This window comes from Eschscholzia californica, unplaced genomic scaffold (assembly GCF_041429995.1).
Source record: "Eschscholzia californica isolate CP2 unplaced genomic scaffold, dmEscCali1.0.p SCAF_4, whole genome shotgun sequence".
In the NCBI taxonomy this organism is placed as follows: Eukaryota; Viridiplantae; Streptophyta; class Magnoliopsida; order Ranunculales; family Papaveraceae; genus Eschscholzia; species Eschscholzia californica.
In genome coordinates, this window is record NW_028238461.1 from 32,955,838 (window position 1) to 32,963,831 (window position 7,994).

Below are 7,994 nucleotides of genomic sequence, written 5' to 3' on the forward strand. Positions count from 1 at the left end.
GTTATGTTCACGATTATGAAGTAAGTTTTGTACTCTTTGGAACCTAAAAGAGACAACTAGTTCTTTACCGCTTAAAAGTCATTCCAAACTTTCCTGCAATAGTGTTGGAGTTAGTTCTTTGCATCAAGATTCTTCATTATGTATTGATGAACTATCATGCAAGAGATACACAGGTATAAGGAAGTAAAAAACAAAAGCAATTTATTTTGAGACAGATATATTAAACTTCAACAAAAAAATTAGATAGAAAAATGAGTATTTCCTATCACGGTGTTTTTAGTTTAATATCTCCATGTATCTCTTGCAACAAAAAAAACTCCATGTGTCTCAAACAAAAAACTCCATGTATTAATACCATGACAAATTACTCACAAGATTAAAACTAAAAATGAATAAAATACACACATTCATGTAAAGATAATCATAGATGTAGGAGACTCATCCCTTGAGTGGCATTGAATGTTGCATATTGTGGATCACAATAATGACTTTCTTGAGTAGCATTGAATCCCATATCTTGTAGATCATCATCTTCTTAAAAAATAAGGCCAGCGTTTTGGGGAAAGCAAAATAGTTTCCGAGGTGTGAATACTTGGTCAAAAATTGGTTAATTTTATTTAGGGGGAAAGCAAAATAGCTTCTCCACCTCAGCTCTCTCTCTCTCCACCTCATCTTCTCTATCCCCACCACTCTCTCTCTTCTCCGACCGGAAAATTTTCCGGCCGGCGACCATTAAAAAAAAAAAATATATTTCACTCTCTCTCCCTCCTCTCTCTCTCTCTAAAAAACGTTTTTTTTCTTCTCTCTCTCTCTAGAACAAATCTAGAGAGAGGATCTGTTGAAGGTCCCGAACAGGACCTTCAACAGATCCGTTGAAGGTCTTGTTTGGGACCTTCATCAGATTTGTTGAAGGTCCCAAACAGGACCTTCAACAGATCCGTTGAAGGTCCGTTCGGGATCTTCAACAGATCTGTTGAAGGTCCTGTTCGGGACCTTCAACAGATCCTCTCTCTAGATTTGTTTTAGAGAGAGAGAGAAGGGAAAGAGAGTGAAATTTTTTTTTTTTAGTGGTCGCCGGCCGGAAAATTTTTCGGCCGGCGACCTTGTCGGAGAAGAGAGAGAGGTGAGGTGGAGAGAGTGTGAGGTGAGGTGGAGTGTTTTTTTTTATTTCTCCTTAAAATTTATTTCCCCGGAAAATTTCTAAAATTCTACATATTCCCTTTAAAATTTCACACCCCGGAAACTATTTAGCTTTCCCCAAAGCGCTGGCCAAAACTAAAATACTTCATTATACTTGTATTTCTTAAAAAATATTTAAGCAAAAAAAAACTATATGCATAATAACTAACCTTGTTTCTCTTGTTACTTGACACATCTTTTTTCTTCGATTTGGTGAAAAGTGTAGACTCTAACTTTTTTGTACGAGGTCGCCCCTTACGCCTCACACAACATGGATCAAGCAAGATTTCTTCATTATCATTACCGCTGGAACTAATACCTACATTAGTTCTTGAGATTGGAGCTGGATTAACACTTTGTTTAAACAAAGGTATAGTTTTTTTCTCATTCTCAACCGACTCAATATATCGTTCACAATGGCGATCATCATCGCACGACAAGTCTGCGAGTTCAGTAAATGCACGGCATAATCGATCATAGGTACGAAGATTTTCACTTGATGTCCAATCATCATATCCAATTGACAACTTTGTGTGTGCTCTCGTAACATCATTTCTCCACCTACGAAGAATGTATTTCTCCGGAATAAAGTCAATACCAAAATCAAGCAACACCAATATAGAATGCCTACACAATAAGCCCTTAGACTCAAACATCAGACAACTACAATGTATACTACTACTCGTATGATTGCAATAAATTTTATATACCATTCTTTTCTTCATTCCATCTCCAATCAAAATATCTGCCCGTATGTCATGTACAGTTAACATGTCATCTCGGTACCTATTTGTTTCTTTGCAATATAACAATTCAATCAACTCAGTTTGAAATTCTTTAAATTTCTCTATAGTGTACACTTGTTGAGTTTGTTTCTCCATTGCAAATCTCGTTACACATAGTATCTTGTGTGTATATGACCTAAAGTCCGCCTCCGCCTCCTTTTGGGCTTATCTCTCAATGCGCCACCATATTGTTCAACAAATTGTTTTAGAGTTGTTTTAGAATGATCATAACCATCAAAAAAAGCATTCACACTTTCACTTCGCTGTGTACTTGACATGCCAGCCCAAAAATTATTGTTAAGGTAAATTGGAATCCAACGATACCTATCCACGTATAGTTTAGTTAACCATTTATGTTGATGTAAACCATATTTGTTAAGCATGTTTAACCAACCTTCTTCAAACTCTCTGGGTCTTGTGAATCATATATTAAATGGTTCAATGTCGAACTGATCTGATCTTTTTGTTTATTGCTACCAAACTTTACAGGAAACTTCTTTAGAATATGCCATAAACACCATCTATGTCTAGTGTTAGGAAAGACTATCTCAATGGCATTCTGCATTGCCTTACATTGGTCTGTAATTATTCCTTAAGGATGACAATTATCCATGCAAGCGAGCCATGCTTGAAACAACCAAATAAATGTACATGTGTCTTCATTTGAAATGAGACCACACCCGAGTAAAATTGTATGAGCATGATGATTTACTCCGACAAACGGGGCAAATGGCAATTCGTATTTGTTAGTCAAGTAAGTTGTATCAAATGCAACCACATCGCCAAATTCTTTATAAGATTTTCTACTCTTTCCATCGGTCCAAAATATATTTTTCAGTCTACCTTCTTCATCGTGGTCCATACAATAGAAAAAATCTTTATTTTGCGATTGCATCTTCAAGAAATAACGTTGAACTGCAACCACATCACCTTCACCAAGACGCAATCGCCTAACTTTTGCTACGTAATTCTGACAATCTTTTTTGTTTACAGTCAAGTTTTCAAAACCATGTGCATCTTCAACAATCGTCCCAAAATTCTTACATACTCGAATTCCTGCTCTATCATGCAATTCTAAAGCCCTTTTTACCGATGGCTTGAAATTTCTGTTGCATTTATAAAATCGAGACTTGCTAGGACTTAATGGATGGTTGTGATCGAGATAGGAAGACGTGATTTTCCATCTCTCGTCTCCTTCAAGGGTATTCTAATCTTAACTAAACAACCTATCTTGGAAGAAGGTTTCGGGTTTAAGCAATTTGAAGTACTTTTAGGTTTCCCTTCTCTACGACACGAAAAAGTAACCAATCGAAGTAAACCACTACAATCTTTTTTACTAGTTCTTTTCTTTGAAGGAAATCCTGACAAAAACGTATATTTCTTAAAAAGTTCAAACACAAACTCAGGATTATCTTGTATCGTTTCAATCTTTAGTAAATCCAATAGTTCTAATTTACTATATTTCGAACAATCAACTTTCTTTTCACTATCGACACAATCATCCGCGGGTTTACAATCATCCTCGGATCCACAACCATCTTTTGTCCCAATATTCTCATTATCTATATCTTCCTCAAAATCTACATTATATTCCATAGGTATTCCTCCTTCCATATATGCCTTGAATAAAACAATGAGAAATAAAAAAATCTATGTATCAAGAACAATAGTGGGACATTAAAAGTAAATATAAATGTACTGAAAAAATAATAAGTTGTGATCTAAAGTCTAGTGAAAGTTGGAGAGAAATGTGAAATCACTTTAAACTATGTTATCAATGCACACTAAGCTAAAATGGTGATGAAAATAAATCCCTAAAATTACCTTACTTTTGAAGAAGGAGATGAGTATAGAACCAACAACGACTTCAAAAACGAGATCGATTTGAAGGAAGATGGTGATGAGAAATGATGAACTACTAAGTTAGGGTTTGTGTTCTTTAGAGTTGAGAAGAATGACTGATCAAAGACGAAAGGATTTAATTTATTTTTAGGGTTTCAATCTCGGCCCTTAAAAATTAAAGGCCGAGATTGAAAGTAAATTTTTTAACGGAGTCACCGTTAGAGAGAAGGAGATGGAAAAACTTCCATATAATTTGGTTGTCCACGTTGGAGACTTTTTGATTTAGCTGACAACCCATGGGGGAAGTCCCTTGGTTTCTTGTCTAACTGGATGGGACGATCCAAGGGGCAGTCCCTAAAAACGGTCTGTCTAGGCTTTTTGTATATAAAACTATTTCCCCAATCCAACACGTCCGACCTACATGCACGGTCCAAGGAAGAAAGTAGGTTGGTTTCTTTTTTAAGTCCTTCATTTACATACAGTTCATATGCAAGTCCATCGATTTGGCCGGACTGCAAAATAGCCCCTGAAATCAGAACCAGCTGCAGATTAGCCCTTATCTTGACTTGCCCCAAATGTAAAATAGTCCTTCTAGTAACCTTCAAAACACGAGATGTTACATAAGTAATGCCAATCGGAGTAAGATAAGAAAGTACTATTCAAGAAAACAATGTAGATTGGGAATGAATTTGAGTCATTCGGTCTCTCTAACATGCTTTCCATCAAGTGATCTAAACTGCACTACTTTTTTTATTTGTTGAAAGTTGAAGTAGACTACTTATCAGTGTTCATAATTTTTCTATAGAAATAAACAAATTGGCCCCTTTTACTTCTTTCAGTTTAGTTCTTCCGTGAGGCTGTTGAGTCCGAAACGAAATTTTGCTCCACCATTGGTCTGCAGGGACAGTACTTTCAATTAAAGGACACTGTCCCATGCGACCATGCACAATGAACCCCACTTTGTAACTGGCCGAACAAAGAGTCCCAACCGACAGCAAAGACAAAGTCAGGCTGAAATTGAAGTCAACAACAAACTATTCTACTTCACACTAATAATTCCTTTTCCGCTTTAAACTAAATACAGGAAATTGGGCCTATTTTTTTTGTTAAAAAGACATCTCATCTTTTTAAAGAGCTAAGCCCCAAATAACTTTTCAAAATATTATTGGGGGACAATTTTGTAAGCACTCACATTTTCAGGGTAAAAAATACCCTTTGTGTGATGAAAAATACCAAAAAAATCAATTTTTTAATAAACTAGGAAGTTTTTTCTACCGATAAAAAAATCGAAAGTGGAAAATTGGTGAATTTCGCCAAGCTGAATCTATAGAGTCGATCTCCTTGTGTTTTGATCATCAATCTATTTAGGTTTTTGTGAATGAATCTCTTTACTTGTTGTTAGAAGATGATTTTGAGGGTTTGAGTTAGTTTTGGTGAAAAATTCTAGAGAGAGAAAGTTACAATTTCCAAGTTTCGAATCTTTAGGGTTTAAGTAAATTTTTTGCTATGTTAGTTTTGATGTTTATGTTCAAACCTATTTGTTGAATTTATATGAAATTTATGGAAGTATAGTTAATGCAAGAAATGTGTTTGATAAAATGCTTGAAAAAAATGTTGTTGTTGGGAATGCAATGTTAGTTGGCTATACAAGATTTCGGTTGGTTGAAATAGCTCTAAAGTTGTTTGATGAAATGCCTTTGAGAAATGCTTCCTCTTAGATAATCATGATAGGTGCTTATGTTCAAATTAAGAATTTCATGGAAGTTTTTCGAAGAAATGTAAAAGGATGGTGCTAGAGTTGATAAAATGACAATTATGAATTTTTAGGTATTTAGCTAGTTTTTTGGTAAAAGATTCTATTAATATAGTAATTTGTAACAAATTTCATGTTAAATCAATTCAAAAACTAATTTGCAAACCATTTGCAAGGTGTTTGCAAGGTTCAACAACTTGCTTGCAAGGCACTGCAAGCTCATTGCAATGCTCTGCAAGGTGTTTGCAAGGCACTGAAAGGTGTTTACAAGGCACTACAAGATATTTGCAAGGCACTGCAAGGTGTTTGCAATGCACCACAGTAAGCGTTTGCAAGGCTATGAAAGGTGTTTGCAAGGCTCTGCAAGGTGCTTGCAAAGTTATGCAAAGTGTTTGCAAAGCTCTGCAAGGTGTTTGCAGAAGCCTTCCAAACTCTAACAAAGATTTGGAACCTTTTTCAGGATTGCTCAAAATCACTTGAAATAACCATGAACTCTATGCGCATCATGGTCGTCTTCTTTTTACGAGGGTTCGAGGGCGGAGCCCCCGTTTATTTGAAGAAAATTTTCAAGAAATTAATAGAATAAAATATGTAACTTTATATTTGTCGTTGACCTTCTTCTTACTGGGGTTCGGGGCGGAGGCCCCGTTTTTTTAAGAAAATTTGCAAGAAATTGATACAAAAAATATGTAACTTTAAAATATATACTTTACAAGGCATTCAAGGTGTTTACAAGGTGTTTGCAAGACTATGCAAGGTGTTTGCAATACTCTGCAAAGTGTTTGCAATACTCTGCAAAGTGTTTGCAATGTGTTTGCAAGGCTCTGCAAAGTGTTTACAAAAGCCTATCAAGCTTTAGCAAAGCTTTGTTAACATTTTTTAGGATTGATCAAAATCACTTGAAATAACCATGAACTCTATGCACATCATGTTCGTCTTCTTTCTACGGGGGTTACGGGGCAGAGCCCTATTTTTTTGAAGAAATTTTCCAAGAAATTAATAGTATAAATATATTGTAAATGTTGGTAACCTTCGTTTTACGGGAGTTCGGGGCGGACCCCCTAGTTTTTGGAGAAATTAATACAAAAATATGTAACTTTAGAATATGTAATTTTGTAAGACGCTGAAGTACTTTGCAAGCCATTGCAAGGCACTGCAGTCACTTTGCAAGGCACTGTAAGGAGTTTTAACAAACATGAAAATACATTTAATATCACAACTAATCAACAAACTATTAACAAATGTACTCATTCATTCATCAAAATATTCATATCCAAGGGATAATTCTGATTTTTTTTACCAACAATATTTCTCATAAGAAATTATATCAACACCTAACTTTTCTCCAAGTTGCATAATCCATTTAAGCTCGACCGAATTGATAATTTTCTTTCTACGATCGCTTAAGGATTTGATCTCTTTCGTTTTTTGTTTGTTCCTGCTTTAGCAATACTGTCCATCAAAAGAATTTTATGGTTAGTCAAGAAATTATAAACCTTACAAAGATGTTATAGGATTGTCTAATTATAGAACATAAATTAAACTTAACAAGGTTCTTGCAAGGCTCTGCAAGGTGTTTGCAAGGCAGTGCAAGGTGTTTGGAAGGCAGTGCAAGGTGTCTGCAAGGCTTTGCAAGGCAGTGCAATGTGTTTGCAAGGAAGTGCAATGTGTTTGCAAAGCAGCGCAAAGTGTTGGAAGGTAGTGCAAAGTGTTTGCAAGGTCATTGAAGCATTTCGTCGAGCAACTCTTATGCATCTTTTAAACAACCTAGGGATGCATCATTAGAGAGCCCCAAACAAGATTTATTCAATCTCCTAGTTAATATTGCCCAATACTTTGAACTAGAAAGAATCTAACCGTCCAAGTCAAGCTGTGTGTACTTTACCCAAACCCCTAGAACTGCATAAGGAATCAACCCATATATGCACACACGAACAAAAATTCCAAAACCCTAAACCAATCAATGCTCTAATCTGCCATGGCTCTACACCGATTACAATTGGGTAAGAAACTAAGAACTCAATACTGATCTTAATACCTAGCAAAGAAGTTTAACAATTTGGAATTATGTAATAACAAGTCAGAAATAAAGTGAATATCTAGGTTTAGAGAAATAAATGAATCGGAAACAAACTACAATGGAAATAAAGAAGATTGAGAGTGATTAAGTCGTACATTGTTCTTGAAGATTGAGAAGAGAGAATGCCTCAGAAAACCCTAACGAGCTGAAGAAACGAAAGAGAAAGACAGATTTTGAGTTTCCAATTTTTCTAATTAGAGAGAGAAAGATGGGATAGGGAAAGAGGGAGTTTCTAATTTTATAAGGTTAGATTGGTCTTTTCAGTATCATAGAAAATTACCTAATTGCCACCAGGGAGGTGAAGCCTAAAAAAGTTCGATGAATCTTTTTTAACCAAAGTCATAATTTTTTAGAG

At 35.5% G+C, this 7,994-nt stretch overlaps 1 long non-coding RNA gene and 1 pseudogene across 1 annotated transcript; both read right to left on the reverse strand.

Moving 5' to 3' along the window:
* Positions 1-376: 376 nt before the first annotated feature.
* Positions 377-3,578, reverse strand: LOC147544188 (protein FAR-RED IMPAIRED RESPONSE 1-like; annotated as a pseudogene).
* A 3,165-nt stretch (positions 3,579-6,743) lies between these two features.
* LOC147544189 (uncharacterized) lies at positions 6,744-7,815 on the reverse strand. Its single transcript, XR_015223265.1, has 2 exons — positions 7,735-7,815; positions 6,744-7,011 (listed from the first exon to the last, which is right to left on the reverse strand). It is a non-coding gene; the product is annotated as an uncharacterized LOC147544189 (long non-coding RNA).
* Between the last annotated feature and the right edge of the window lie 179 nt (positions 7,816-7,994).